The following is a 14,254-nucleotide window of genomic DNA, read 5'->3' on the forward strand; positions in this document are numbered from 1 at the left end:
AGCCCAGAAAACACTTTCTAAAACATGATCGTGACAGAAGCCAAAGGCCATTGCCCCAGTGCCGTAAAAAGAGAGCGGGAGACACCCGCCAGCATCTAAGCATCTAAGACCATGCCTTTTATATAATTACTGTATTAGTAAATGAGAAAGTAATAGAAGTGTTCAGAAGTTAAGAAATGACAAAATGAATGTGACCCTGAAGCTGTCTTGTGTGTAAGTTTTACAATACAGTCCTTAATTACATTACCACTGTTTTTTCTTTCTCTCAGTCCCCAAGACATTGTTTAGTGGAATTGCTGTTTTCTCCTTATAATTTAGTATTGTACACCCAAGCTTTTCTGTCAACCCCTTACATCAATGTAGCTACACACTCTCCAATGACTATCCCATACTCATATGCTGCTTCCCAGAGCATGAGGTTGACTGTAGATACACAAGGTACCCCATCAGCTGCTTTGACAGCTGAATTTAATGCACTCACACACAATCAAATAGTCCACAGAATACTTTTTCTGAGCCCACTCCATAAATGTGATACTTAGGTTATGGGAGCTGGGAGTGTCTGCGTGCGCAGTGTCATGTCTTCAGCAGGGTATTGCCCTCGGAGGAAACCTTTTCCCTCTCTGATTGTATAGCAGCAATCTCATTCCTAACTTAATTAGGAATATTAGCTGTTTATAGTTAGGTAAGGCAAATAAACACCCGTGATGCCTGTTTGTTGGATAGCCAGCATTATTGAAGTATTCATTCTGTTTGGGGTCAATCTCCATGTATCCCACTTGTTGCTGTGTGCTTTGCCGCTCTGAGAACCAGGGGCTGAGTGACTCAGGCTGGACAGCCTTAAGAAGGGCTTAGAGGAGGGCCATGAAGGTGATCAGAGGGCTGGAGCACCTCTCCTATGAGGACAGTTGAGTTGGGGCTGCTCAGCCTGGAGAAGAGAAGGCTCTGGGGAAACCTTATAGTGGCCTTCCAGTACATAAAGGGGGGCTACAGGAAAGATGGGGAGAAACTCTTTAGCAGGGCCTGTTGTGATAGGACAAGGGGTAGTGGTTTTAAAATAGAGGGAGGTAAATTCAGACTGGACATAACAAAAAAGTTTTTTACAATGAGGGTATGGGAACACTGAACAGGTTGCCCAGAGAAGTGGTGGATGCCCCATCTCTGGAAACACTCAAGGCCAGGTTGGATGAGGCTCTGAGCAACCTGATCTAGCTGGAGATGTCCCTGTCCTTGCAGAGGAGTTGGACTAGATGACCTTTAAAGGTCCCTTCCAACCCAAACTACTATGATTCTATGATTCTGTGATTCTAAGAAGGGACTACACAGGTGTACTTGTGTACTTGTGAACACAAGATCATTTAAATTACTTGTTCAGTATCATCTAAAAACTCTGGTGTGGGATCCAGTTCTCCAGGATGGTATTAGCCAGCTAAATCATGGTGCTGTCCTTTTTCTTACTGCAGTTTTCTGTTTTGTTCACTAATCATTTCCCAGTTTCTGCAAAAGACACGCTGTAGAGCCCCGGCAGGCAATAGTCTCTTCCACCACCCAGTCCTGCCATGTCTCCTGCACACCGTTCCAGATGTGCTCCGGGCTCCTGGCAGCTCTCCCGGCCCTGACAACCCCATGGTTTGAGGAAGGGCTAATTGAACCAATGCGTTTACAAACATCCTAGAGAACTTTGCTTCCCTGCACTGGAAAAAAAAGTTGAAAAAATGTTCACTGAATTCTATTAGAGTGAAAACAATGGTGAGCAGGCTCATAAAGATCGCCAGACAAAAACTTAAAGTGCTCTTAAACTACACTTAGAGAGGTCTTTGTCTCCTTTCCTAGAATTACATGTGTCACATGCCCATCTTCCTAAGGAGTAGAGAACATTCTAGGAAGGGTGCAGTTTGGTAAGAAAAGAAAAAAAATATATAAAGGTGAGGAAGCTTTTTCAGGCTGGGCAGTACAAACATGGAGCTCACCATGGTTTAAAAGAACCAAAATTACAGGATGCAGCAAAGCAGCCCCAGGACTGACTACACAGTAAGAAATGAATCTGACAGAGCAGGATCAGAGGGTCTACAGGATGAGGATGTTTTTCAATTTAGAATCAAAGGGAATGTTACAAAGGGGAGGAAAAAATCAGGTAATGAGGTGAGCTTTTAGATACTACATCAGAGCAAACAGCCCAGAGGAACTTGAGACTGTCCAAATTATTAAATGAAAATTCACGAGAGCCCTCAGCACCAGAAATGAAGAAATTTGCCTGGAGCTCTGACCTGTCTCCAGCAAACAATGATGCTTAAGTACTGGGAAGCATAAACAAAACTATTTAAAAACAAGAAGGTTACATGCAATCTTCACTTGAAATGGGCTTGGTGATGAATATCAGTTCAAGATAAGAGAAAACCTTATCCCTTCTATTCTTCCTTTGCAACTTTCACCTGTAATATTATCATCAGGCTCTTGAGAGGCATTTGTGACTGTGCAGGAAGTCACAACAGTCAGCAGAGCCTCTTTCTGCACAAGGGTAGTCCTCAGGGCCCTCTTCAAACACAAAGACAAAGAGACTGCTAAGCACAGGTGTTTCACTGGCCTTATAAATCTGATCCATTAAAATTGGGCTTATGTAGAGCAATCAAGTTTGGGAACACCTCGAAAAAACTTTTGAAGACCCACTGGAAACCAACTAGCACCACTTTTGTTGTAGGTAGAACAGACACTGGCATAAGAGGTAAAAATCATGAATAAATTTGGTCAAACATGTAAGAATTCCACTGACATGCAGCAGCAATGGACTTGATCTACTGTTTTGACACTATAATTATATGTTATCTGATTTATCCTCTAACCTTTATAAGATATGACAGTGTTCACTGATCAAACACAGCTTTTCTCAATCGAAAGAGGTCAAAATCTTTTGTTTTGTGTGCTAGTACGTGGCTAACCACATCTCTTTGCATTAGTATTCTGACAGTGGCCCAGCAGCGGAGTAGCATGGAGGGGAGCAGTTGTTTTGGTTTGAGTCCACTTTGTGTTTTTTAGCCTCAAGCACTGCCTCCAGCCACTTGCACTTCCTTAAGAGGATTATTTGCTAGTGATATTTTCTTGAAAAAACATCAACACAGTGTGATGCTGTTGCCTTTGCTTAGGAAAATAGGAGAAGGTAATGACCAGGCATATGTTCAGGAGGGATTACTGATGTCATTAATATTTCTTCTTTGCTTAGCAGCTTAAAAATAATAACACCAACAAAAACCGGATGTATTTCAAAACTTTTTTTAGTGCAGACTGTCTGATCTTGGTAACTCCACATCCCTCTCTCCACCTCCACCACCCACTTCTACTGTATATCCTGGGAGAAGCATTTAGTTTTCAGCTCTACAGGCAACAGAAACAGCTCTCAGAGCTAAAAATGTACCTTCAGGTTGACCCAGATAAACATTTTTTCAGCATTTCTGGTGAATTTAGGCTGTGCTTGGGGTCATTTTTGGTAAAGACTAGATCAGTGGGGGGAAGTAATTGTCAAAAAATATCTTCCATTATGAGAAGTCCTGACGGGAACAACTTTGTGCCCTGGTGTTGAGGGCACTGATGGGGGTAGGAAGGTGTTGATATGGGGATAGTCATACTCCTATAACACCAGAGAGCTGAACTGAAGCCCTCTACTGCTCACAGCAGTGCCCTAAATCACCAGTGGTCCTTCTTGACCCTCATTTCCTCTCAGAGAGTGACAGCAGGGGATGCTATTTTGGGAGGGCAGATGAGTCTGGAACCTGCAATCCATTTTCTTTGCCCGCCTGCTGAACCTACAGCTGTTGTGTTGGGGACTGTGGAGAGCACATCCCTGCCTCAAACATGTCTATGGACCTACAGAGGACTTATGCAAGGCAGAACATCTTCAGAAGAAGAAACTGAGAACACGCCCCTACAGATCACACAGCAGTTCAGTTGGATCAGGTTTGAATTAAAGGAGGAATTTGAAGATTTGAAGTATTGTCTCCCACAATCCAAGTGACTGTCCTAACTCAGCTGAGAAGATTTGGTCTGTAGCTGAATGATTTACAGGTAATACTCATACAGAAAAAGGCTAAAAGTCATTGTGGATTGGGACTCCAAGTCAAAATTAACATCCTACTCTGGAAAAAAACTATCGTTTCCATGTACTGCTTCCTTCTGCCTTCACTTGACACAGGCCTACCAGCCATAGGCAATAATTCACTTTTCATGCAGCAAAAACTGTTTATTATGGGAGAAACATTAGCGCTCCTTCGGTGGAAATTCTTTAGGTATGTTCCAGGTGGGATCTTTACATGCAGGTTTCCAGCCTCCTACACAGCACCATTTCTCTATGTCCTTACATGTTGCTCCCAAGACAACAGCACTCAATATGAATACTTAAAAAATATTTACCGTAGGCATTCATATGTCCCTCTTAATCTCAGGACACAGGAAACTCACAGTTTCCAGTCGGCTTTTCCTCAGAAGAGGAAATAATGAGGGAGTATTGTTCCTACTTTATAAATGGGGAAATTGGAGGCCAAGCAGGCTGCCAAGACCTCACAGCAAGGAGCTGAGTTTTCAGAACTGGTTGTTGATATGCTGGGGGAAGCTTCAGATATTAAAAGAATTTAAAAAAAAAATTAAAAGAGGAAATGCCTACTTATTGGTAGGTAGGTCACAAGGAACCACCTGACAGTATGCAATACTCAATATTTGAAACAGTTGAAATGGTCACCACCCACGTGCTGCATTCACTGCTCGGAGAAGGTAACACAAACAAGCATCTTTGCAGATAAGGTTTCTCAATTCCTTCCTATTTTGTTACGAAAGTCATTTAGAACCTACTTTATCAGGAGGTGTTTCTGTCAACAAACTTACTGTCCTGAATATTGAGGAAACCAGCAGAAACATGAATGAGAATCTATTAACAGAAATGCTCTCCCTGCCTCGCCCAAAAATCAGTTACTGGTGGGCTGTACATGGCTTTGCACACACACCCCACCATCAGGGTGTGAGCCTGGAGGCTCAGTTTGATGTAGGTCAATAGTGAAAACAAAGCAAGCATGGAGAAATCCTGCTTCCTGAAGTTTACATGCAATTTTTTGTACCAAAATCCAAGCCTTCAGCTGAAATAAATGTTTTGCAACCTAAGGCCAGTGACAGATCTGAGAGGCCATGATCCCATGCGAAGTAAGCCAGATTTGTAAATCTGTGTAAAACCACTGAGAGATAAATCACATATGTACCTACACAGCGAGTCCAATCCATTCACAGTGGGCATGTGGAGCCTGACCCAGCAAGCATCAGGCTGGCCAAGTAGAGATTTTCATCACTCACCCTGTGGTTTCTCATCTGCCCTTCACGGTTAAGGGTCAGGCTCCTTTTGCTTTTCCAGTGCCATCTGAGTGTCCTCTCCTGTCAGCATGGGCACGCTGAACCTTGCGTCGGGAGCTGGTGACCAGCCAACCTGGCAGCTGAGATGATGGGTTGATAACCTACCAGGATGCATCTGGCCAGTATACCTATACGCTGTCTGTTACATAGACTCAAATCTACTTTGGCACACGTTGCAGAGCTCCTGTCTTGTCAGCTACTAGGGGATGTTCTTCTACAATCAGCTGATGGAGCTTATACTTGAGGAAATTTGAGTTTTGCCTCTGCTGTGACCTTCTTTTTTTGCAGTGCGTCAACACAAAAAGTGGCTATTCTACTGCAAATACCAAAAAGCTCCAAAATGCTTGAGGGCTGGTACTACTCAAATACAAATAGACACCCTCTTCCTATCATCAAAAAGTTACAAAATCAGCTCCTTGACAGCCGTTCGCAGGTGCTTTTGTTGTCACTTTGCGATAGGGAAACTGAGGCATGGCAAGCATGGGTGGCTAGCACAAGGTCATACATGCCAGTGGGAGTTCTGGGAATAAAGCCCAGAAGCTTCTGGCGTATTGAGACACAGGCATATATTTCATGCCGCCTTGGCAGGCTGTGGATACTCTCCTCTCCTCCTCTCACTCAATGTGCCACAGAAAACAGCCTTTGTTCTCCCTAACTTGCTTCCAAATGTTTCAAACACCACTTCTACTGTAAACTGCAAAACTCCTATTTGGTCTCTATGGAGCGCTTGTCCAGCCGGCCTGGGGCTGTTTCTGCTTACTGGTAGGCTGGACTTCCTCTGATCCTGAGTGTTTGCCAACCTCTGTACCTCTGGTCGGGGTACGAGGTCAGTCTGGAGAGCTTGTCCTGACATTTTTAGTTGTCTTTTCTCCATCATAGAGACCCTCTGGCCACAAACACTGATCATGAGGAGACCTGTTTTCGTTTGGTGTTACCAAAAACGTACAATTCTGGTTATAATTACAACATTTACCCTTTGCTAGCTTACACAGGATTTGGATGGACATTATAGTGGCAAAAAGACACACACCAGCCCATGAGTAAATCTTTAAGCCACGGGAGGGTCTAGAGCTACAGCTTTGTTATTAAACTGCTTGTCGGCCGAAACCTGGGCTGAACACGGGTCGGTTCCTTCAATGAAGAAGGGAGAATTCAGCATGCACCTAGGACAACTTAGCACCACAGATAGCCAGCCGTTAATTTGTTTGTGGGCTCTCTCTTATTTTTTTTCTTGGAAGGAAGTCTTGACCTTGAAAGTTGTGTAAACACGGGAGTTGTACAAACATGTTCCTGCCGGCTCCCCTCGTGCCCTGTGCGCAGCACCAGGGATGGTATCACGCGTTATCCACACACCGATGATAAGCTGAACTAACAAGAATACGAAGAAAATGTGCCAAACCCTCAGAGGGAAATGAAAATCAAATCCCCTTTCTCGCATCAGCGTCAAATTTTTATTTCTTGACAAGATAGGAGCTCGGTGGAAGGGAAACGAAACGATTAAAAAACAGATAAAAACTAGAAGGAAACTGCATATCCAAGTCATCCAGTGCCCTCCCGTGGCTGTGTGGAAAGCTCCTCCAAAGCACTCAGCAGCAGAGGAGGGCCTCCTCTTCAAGTCCCTTCAAATACATTTGCCAAATTTGTAGATTGTCTTTATGTTGCCTTTCCCCAGCACTTAATGCTTGGCTGTTGGCTGAGAGATCATTTTTAACTTAAATAGTGGTAGAATATTAATTAGAAAAAAAAAACAGACGGTATGTTACGTGTACAATTTAAAAAGTATAATGTATTAATACTTCTCCATGATTTTCAGAAAAATATAATAGTGCAATCTTGTGACGAATTCAATAAAAGCTCTTGCTAGAATAGCATTATCCTCTGAGATTAACACTATACTTGTCCTTAATACAATGCAAGAGTCCCAGAAAAATTCCTGGACTGGGTACAGGTAGGATTACAAAGTCTTACTCCCCATGCCGTTGCCAAAGGGGCAGGATCGGGACTCTCGAGCGCATTGGAAACATTATTTTGCAGCTTCTGATCCAGCAGCTTTTTGGCGTGTGGGGTATTTGTTGTCAACACGTATACGATTGAGGTGTGAGAGAGATGTTCAACAATCCTAATCAAAAACTATGTTTTTCAGAATTTTTGCTGTTGGCATGAGCTGCTTCCCACTTTTGCCAATCAGTAATCTACAAATTGCTAAATTACTGCCACGCTGCCGACACAGCACAGGTGCATCTGGTTTCTATGAAAATAATGGGAAGATGTGCTGTCACCACCCACAGGAGTGCTGAAGGTCAGATGAAGGACAGGTTGCCAGCAGAGGCGGTGTCAGCACAGACATGATAATTAAAGGACAGCTTCTCTGCTGCAGGTGTCCCCATGATGGCAGCAGGGCAAGCAGCTGTCCCACACAGTGGCAGGAGAACCCAGTGAAGGAGTGTCCCATGCTACTGAAACCCACCACGGCCACCCTCCCTGCCACCCCGCACACAGCCTGGTCAAGTCAAGGAAGATTCTGCTGCGAAAGTTGTTGTGAGGAAACCCCTAAGCAAGGAGATGAAGGGGGAATTTTGAAAGATGTACAACTACAGAATCATAGAATGGTTTCAGTTGGAAGGGACCTTTAAAGGCTATCTAGTCCAACCCCCCTGCAAGAAGCAAGGACATCTCCAACCACAGCAGGTTGTTCAGAGCCCTGTCCAACCTGGCCTTGAATGTTTCCAGGGATGGGGCATCCACCACCTCTCTGGGCAACCTGTTCCAATTTTTCCTGTTTAAATATGACTCCACACTAAGTAGCCGACACAGAGGAAGAAGGCGGGGCCCTGGTTTATTCTGCACCAGAACACAGAAGAGATGGTTGTAGTGGTGACACACAGCAAAGACTCGAGGCATTTGTTTCAGCACAACATAGTACACTCAGACACCACAAAGGGAGGAGTAGGTGCTCGGGAACTGGAAACAAGAGAAACTAAGGAGGTAGATTTGTCACCACAGAGGGAACCAGGAGTCATCCAACCACGCCAGCAATACTGTACTACCACCACGTATCCATCAAGGCAAGCACAGAAGAGGTGCCTGCGAAGGAATGATTCAGGACACAACAGGGACCTTCCCTGCAGCTGACAACAATCGATCATCAATAAGGATCCTGCAGAAGGAGAAGAAAGGGGGACAAACAGCAGAATTATGTACATTTCCCTGATGTATAAATACAGCAATATTGCGTGGGACATCTCATGTCTCTCTTCTACTAACAATACGTAACTAAAATTAACAGCGCCACATGGGCAATCTCTTGAAGAAAGATGTCAGAGTCTTTTTTGTAGCTTCTTCCAGAAGATCTCTTCAGAGCCTTTTTCAATTTTCCCTAGGAAAGAAAGCAGGAATATTTATGGCCAAGATGTTCATTGGTGGATCCTTTCCTAATGAGATGGCAGACTGCACGAACAGGAGGGTGCACATCACTGCGCAGGGGAGCGGCTGGCTCTGCTGAAGACTCAGCAGAACAACCAGGAGGAGGTTGAACTGCAGAAGCAAACTGAAGGCACATGATTTAGAAGCCCAGCTTCAGTCCTCCACAAAGACGTTTTGCTGGATGCAAAGTGGATGGTCTGTTTCCACTTCCTCATATATGGCTGCTAAGAGACGAAGTACCAAGGAGTGAGCACTAGAATGTTTTAGAAACATGGTATATCTGCATTAGATGATGTCATTGTGTCACTGAAACCTCGTGCCATGATTCACTTGGTTTAAATGTTAAACTGGCTGACTACGCTCTGCTTTGGATGGGGAGGTTAAAGGAGCGGAAGGATCAGCACTTTAAATTACAAACATCGTTCTCTCATTTAGAGTTCCAGATAAACAAAACCTAATGATATTTTGAGTACATATGGAACAAAATGCTGACTAAACTGGGCCAGGAGGGGGGCATCCGAGGGGTCTGACATCTCCAGTGTCAGTCAATCACTCATATCTATTTCGTTTCATTCACATGTCAAACAGAAAAAATATTTACTTACCTAACAAAGCTTCGCTTGCTTATGTTTACAGTGGCCTGATGACATGAGCCACCCTCAACTCCGGTAGGGAGGCAAATAGGCTTAGATTACAGTTAAAAATGGCACTTCTGTTCGACAGAGATTACACACAGAGCGAGAATGAAAAACCAGCTAAACGGGGACTTTGTTGGGCCTTTCCTTATTCGGGGCATTGTTGTACCAGATCAAAATCAGGGTGATTGACGCCTAAGTTGTCATTTTAACCCCAGCACAGAAGTTTGGGGATGTGCAATTAATAACTGGCCCTGGGAATCAGATAAGGGGCACGGTGCGAGGCTGCTGCTCGGGCCAAGGCTGCCTCAAACTCATTTCCCTGAAAAATATTTTTACTTTGAAGCATCCTTTTGTCTTGAATCTGGATTGAAACAGAAAAGTTTAATAAGATCTGTAAGCAGAAATGCTGCAGGACGACACTTTCTGCTTCAACATTTTTCGCCTTGTTGAGCGGCGCAGTGCATACGGCAAGGCTGCCCGCGAGGGCAGCATCTAGCAGGCTGAGGGGAAGTACTCAAGCCAAAATAAATGACTTGTGTCTCCTCAGGGTCATTCCAGCCATGCTTTGGTATCCGTGAAATTTAATCAGCAGCGTTTGTAATGAGGGCTGTACAAATTATGATTTTATAAACACGTTTACCTGAATGTTAAGTATTTTATTTATCATTTCCTTCCTCACCTCAGTTTCTTCTCCCTCTTCCCATCTCCTCAGCCACCAAAAGACAGTGGAATACAAGATTGTCTGTGAAGCTGAGAAACTGTTTAATTTAGGTGATGAATGAACCTCTTCCTGACTTAAAATTCAATGAGACAAGCATGCACTTATATTTGTGCAAGTAAAAGTTGTTGTAGAATCTACTAGTGTTTCCTCCTGGTGCTAAAAGAAACCTCAAACAACAGTAGCAAATCCAGAACCTTCTCACCTTATTAGCATGGAAAATGAATGCTGAGTTTTAAGATAATCTGAGAAAAGCTATTCTGAAGCCTTCGAGATGCCACCAAGCCTAGGAGCCTGGTTTTAAACTGGTAAAAGTTTCTCTTTTGCCATCATCAGGTACTTTAAGAGACAGACTGAACCTTTACCACAACAAATAAAGCTGGTTCATACAGGTTTTATGAACAGTGTGAGGGACTGAAAGAGTTAATGTCTCAAACATTGTTGTGGCTGTGGTGCTGGGTGCAGTCTGCATAGGGGAGGTGGAGGCCACATGGGGGTTGTGCAGCTCCCCAGGCCCCTATTCAACACAGGAGATGGAGGTGGAGGCCACATGGGGGATGTGTAGCTCCCCAGGCCCTTGTTAATGACTTGCCAAATATGGCCAGGGGTCACACAGCGGTCATCTGAGGAGTGGGCTTCCAACCACTCCTCACATTTAGCGCCCGCTTCTCCACCTGCACAGAGGACTCAGAACTTTCTGGAACCAGACACTTCAAGGGGCAGAACTGGAGGCAGGGATTAGATAAAAGACACTGTCTGAGGGAGCCACGAGGCGAGCCCCCCCACCAGAAGACCATCACGGCCGCCTGCCACAGCAGCCCCGCCACCAGAAGCCACGCGCCCGCTACCCCAACGGAGGATCCGCGCGCCCACCCCTCATCGTCGTCGCTGGATCCAAGGGTGGTGATAGCTCTTTCCCTCTTTTCCTCTGTCTCTTTTCTGTTTTCCTTTTCCTTCTTAGAAATATTCCGCTAAGAGCCCCGGCTATCGACCCCCTTTATGCCTTCCAAGTTTCCAAAGTTAAGTCATTTCTCCAAATGTTAAATAAAATCCTAAATCGATCGTTTGGTGTCGGCTCACCTTAATTTAGTCCAAGGGAATCACAAACCTGCTACAGCTCCGGGCCGTAACAAACAGGAACCGGCCCGCTGCAGCCACTTGTTCTCTGTTGTTGAGTATCACAGCGTTAAATAGGATGGAGACATGCTCCCGTGGATCTCGCCCCTCTTCCTCCCCATGTAAGAAACATTAGGTTTGTATTTGTAAAATGATCGCTCATCTTCTGCATCCTGCTTCTATTGACGGCTTCTGGTTTACCCCATTTGTTTAAATGTCTGCTCTTTTTTTCCCCACCAGCTGCCGTTATTTGCCAGCATGTATCGGATACCTGATCTTTTCTAACATTTGCCTAATGCTGGCTGGCTCAGGCAATGTGTGTTTCCAAAGCTCTCTGAAATCCACCTCCAGATTTAAAAAAATATATATTATAATAGATAAGGCAAATCATTATTAAGTACTTGACTTTTATCCATTTTGTTAGCCAGCTTAAAAACCATGGAGAGGTTAGTTAGCAATCACACCATTTGTTCTTGTTTTTCATATTTTTGGAATTGTTGTAAAAGTACTAATATTTTCACAGCTTTCCATAAAAGCCTGAAGACTTCTTTAACAATTTATCTAAGGGATTTGACACTGTGAACCAATTCATTAAGCAGGCTTTAAAAATATTGCTATTCACTCCGATTCCCCAAGTCGGTTCCAGAATTATCCATTATATATTTTATTTACTCTATAAGTGGTGTATCAGATTTAGTCACTTTTCCTCCCTTTTCGTTACGATTTGCTTTTGGCCTCGCAGCAGAAAGCAAATAAACTCACTAACAACAGTGACAGCAGCTGGAAAGTCTTCATATCATCCTCAAACTTTTATAACCCCTTGGCACTCTGTAGGGTTTTGGTAGCCGGTTATGAGCCACAGTGAAACCCAGGGACTTCCCACCCCCGTTCATTAGGACATACACATTAAAGCAAATGTAATCTGTTGAATGATTTTAATGGGAATAGCAGGGCTGCCATTGGCTTTCAGAAGATAGGTGGGAGAATATTCACTATTCTGATGGCGCTACGCCTGAGAACGCAGAATAGCTACAGTCCCACCTTTAAAATGTGCAACAGAACTTTACAGCTGAAATATTTTAGGGAAGTTTTCTGAAGCTGCAAGAGGAAAAGCACGGGCTGGTCACCACTTGCACAACAACTGAGGAGAAAGGAGGCACAGACTTCACCCTCTGCTTTTTCAGGAGTAAAAGATGCACACATTTGGGAGCCAGCTGCTTTCACTGCTGCTTACCTCATCAGCAAACCTTCACATTTTCCCCTTCCAAATCATTGTGTAACAATGAATCACTGATCCTCTTTAGCAATGGGATCAAAAATTGGGCTGGGTGCAGAGAAAGGCTGGGGTAGGGGGAACCTTTCCTGTGCTCAGCCCCGGGGTCTCTCAAGCAACATGGAGTAAGTTGCTCCACCTCCGAGCACTTCGGATCCTCCTGGGAGCAGTCACCTCTGCCTGCTCCACTGCCTGTTTCCGTGATGCTGTATTCACAGGTTAAAATCGGTGCTGAGAAGCCACGTTGACAAGATCAGTATTAGCATGCAGTGAAGTTTGCACACTGAATAATTATGGTTTTCTTTGTCACAGTGCATCACTGCATGCGAAATTACAGCAACTCCTCTACGTGTAGACGTAGTAGAACAAATCAAAGCTTCTTATTAGATAATAACTGTGCTTCGGGTGGCTCCCAAACAGACCCTCCTTCAAAACGATGGCAAAACATGGCCCAACCTTAAAGCTTTCATGCCTGGGCAGAGAAAACTAAACTCCTTTCATTATTGTCTGTAAGGGCAGCACATCCCCAGCTGCAGCAGCTTTTGCTGTGAAGGACAGAAAAAACTCCTCTGCCTAGTGACAGCCCAGGCCTCCTCTTTCCAAATCTTATTATTTCTGTGTCACACTTCTGCTTTAAATAATTTCCTTTCTGTTTTGACAAACAAGGCTCTATTTCAGACCCTCAACTTCCATCCTAGAGCAATCACCACTCCTCTAAGACCCCCTAACCCACATAAAGTGCATCTGCTAAGAATATCTTCGATGCCTATTGCTTGTTTCTATCTCTCCTTTCTTTCAGTCCAGCCGCAGGTTCTTCCTATATCAAATTCCAGTTTCTTGCACTTAGTTTCAAGGCTTTTGACAACTCTGTCTTTCCAGTCTTGTCTATGACTGCATCCGAACAGGGATGTTGTGAAAATAAACTTGTTAGTATTTTTGAAGCACCCAGAAACCATCGTAATGACTGCCACAGAGAAGTTCATGAGGAAATCAATCATTCTGTTGCCATCGTAGGGCCTGAATCCGGTGCTGTAAACAAGGCTTGGAGGTCACATTTCAAATGAAATCACCATCAGCTCATCATTAATTCACCAGGCTCTACCTCCTGCACCAGATGAGGCAGAGGTCCTAAGGGAAAAAAAATAGACTGAAAGAACTGAAATGTGTGACTCAATACTTATGCAAAAAGAGGTGGCATTAAAACCATACAGGCAATTGAATTCTGGTATTTCCTAACCAGTTCAATGTCACAGCCTGGAGTTGCCTTGAATAACTTCTCCTGCTACGACATTTCCCAGCAAAACTATCACAACAGAGGTGATGGCTAGGCTTCCGTGTTCAGACACAGTTATTTTAGGGTAAGAATCAGCCTGGGAAGAAGAGGCATTAATTTTGATGTCTGACTGCCGAGTATACTCGTGAGCTAAATGTTCGACTTCCCCTATCACCCACAGAGACCTGGGCCAGGCAGTCAGCACAGCCGGAGCAGCTGAGCTCATCTGAGAGCAGAGACTTCTGCTCTGCTGAAAAGCCCCAAGGGTGCCCAGACTACTTGGAGCAGACCTCCATGGATTACAACAACGCAGACACCTGGAGATGCCTAGCAAGGTCTTCATATAAAATCAAAGGTACACAGTCAAATCCAGAGCCAAATATTGCAACAGCAGACTGTCTTTCTCTTCTCCCTCCTGCTGCATCACT

This window comes from Chlamydotis macqueenii, chromosome 3 (genome assembly GCF_036417535.1).
Source record: "Chlamydotis macqueenii isolate bChlMac1 chromosome 3, bChlMac1.mat, whole genome shotgun sequence".
NCBI classification, from domain to species: Eukaryota; Metazoa; Chordata; class Aves; order Otidiformes; family Otididae; genus Chlamydotis; species Chlamydotis macqueenii.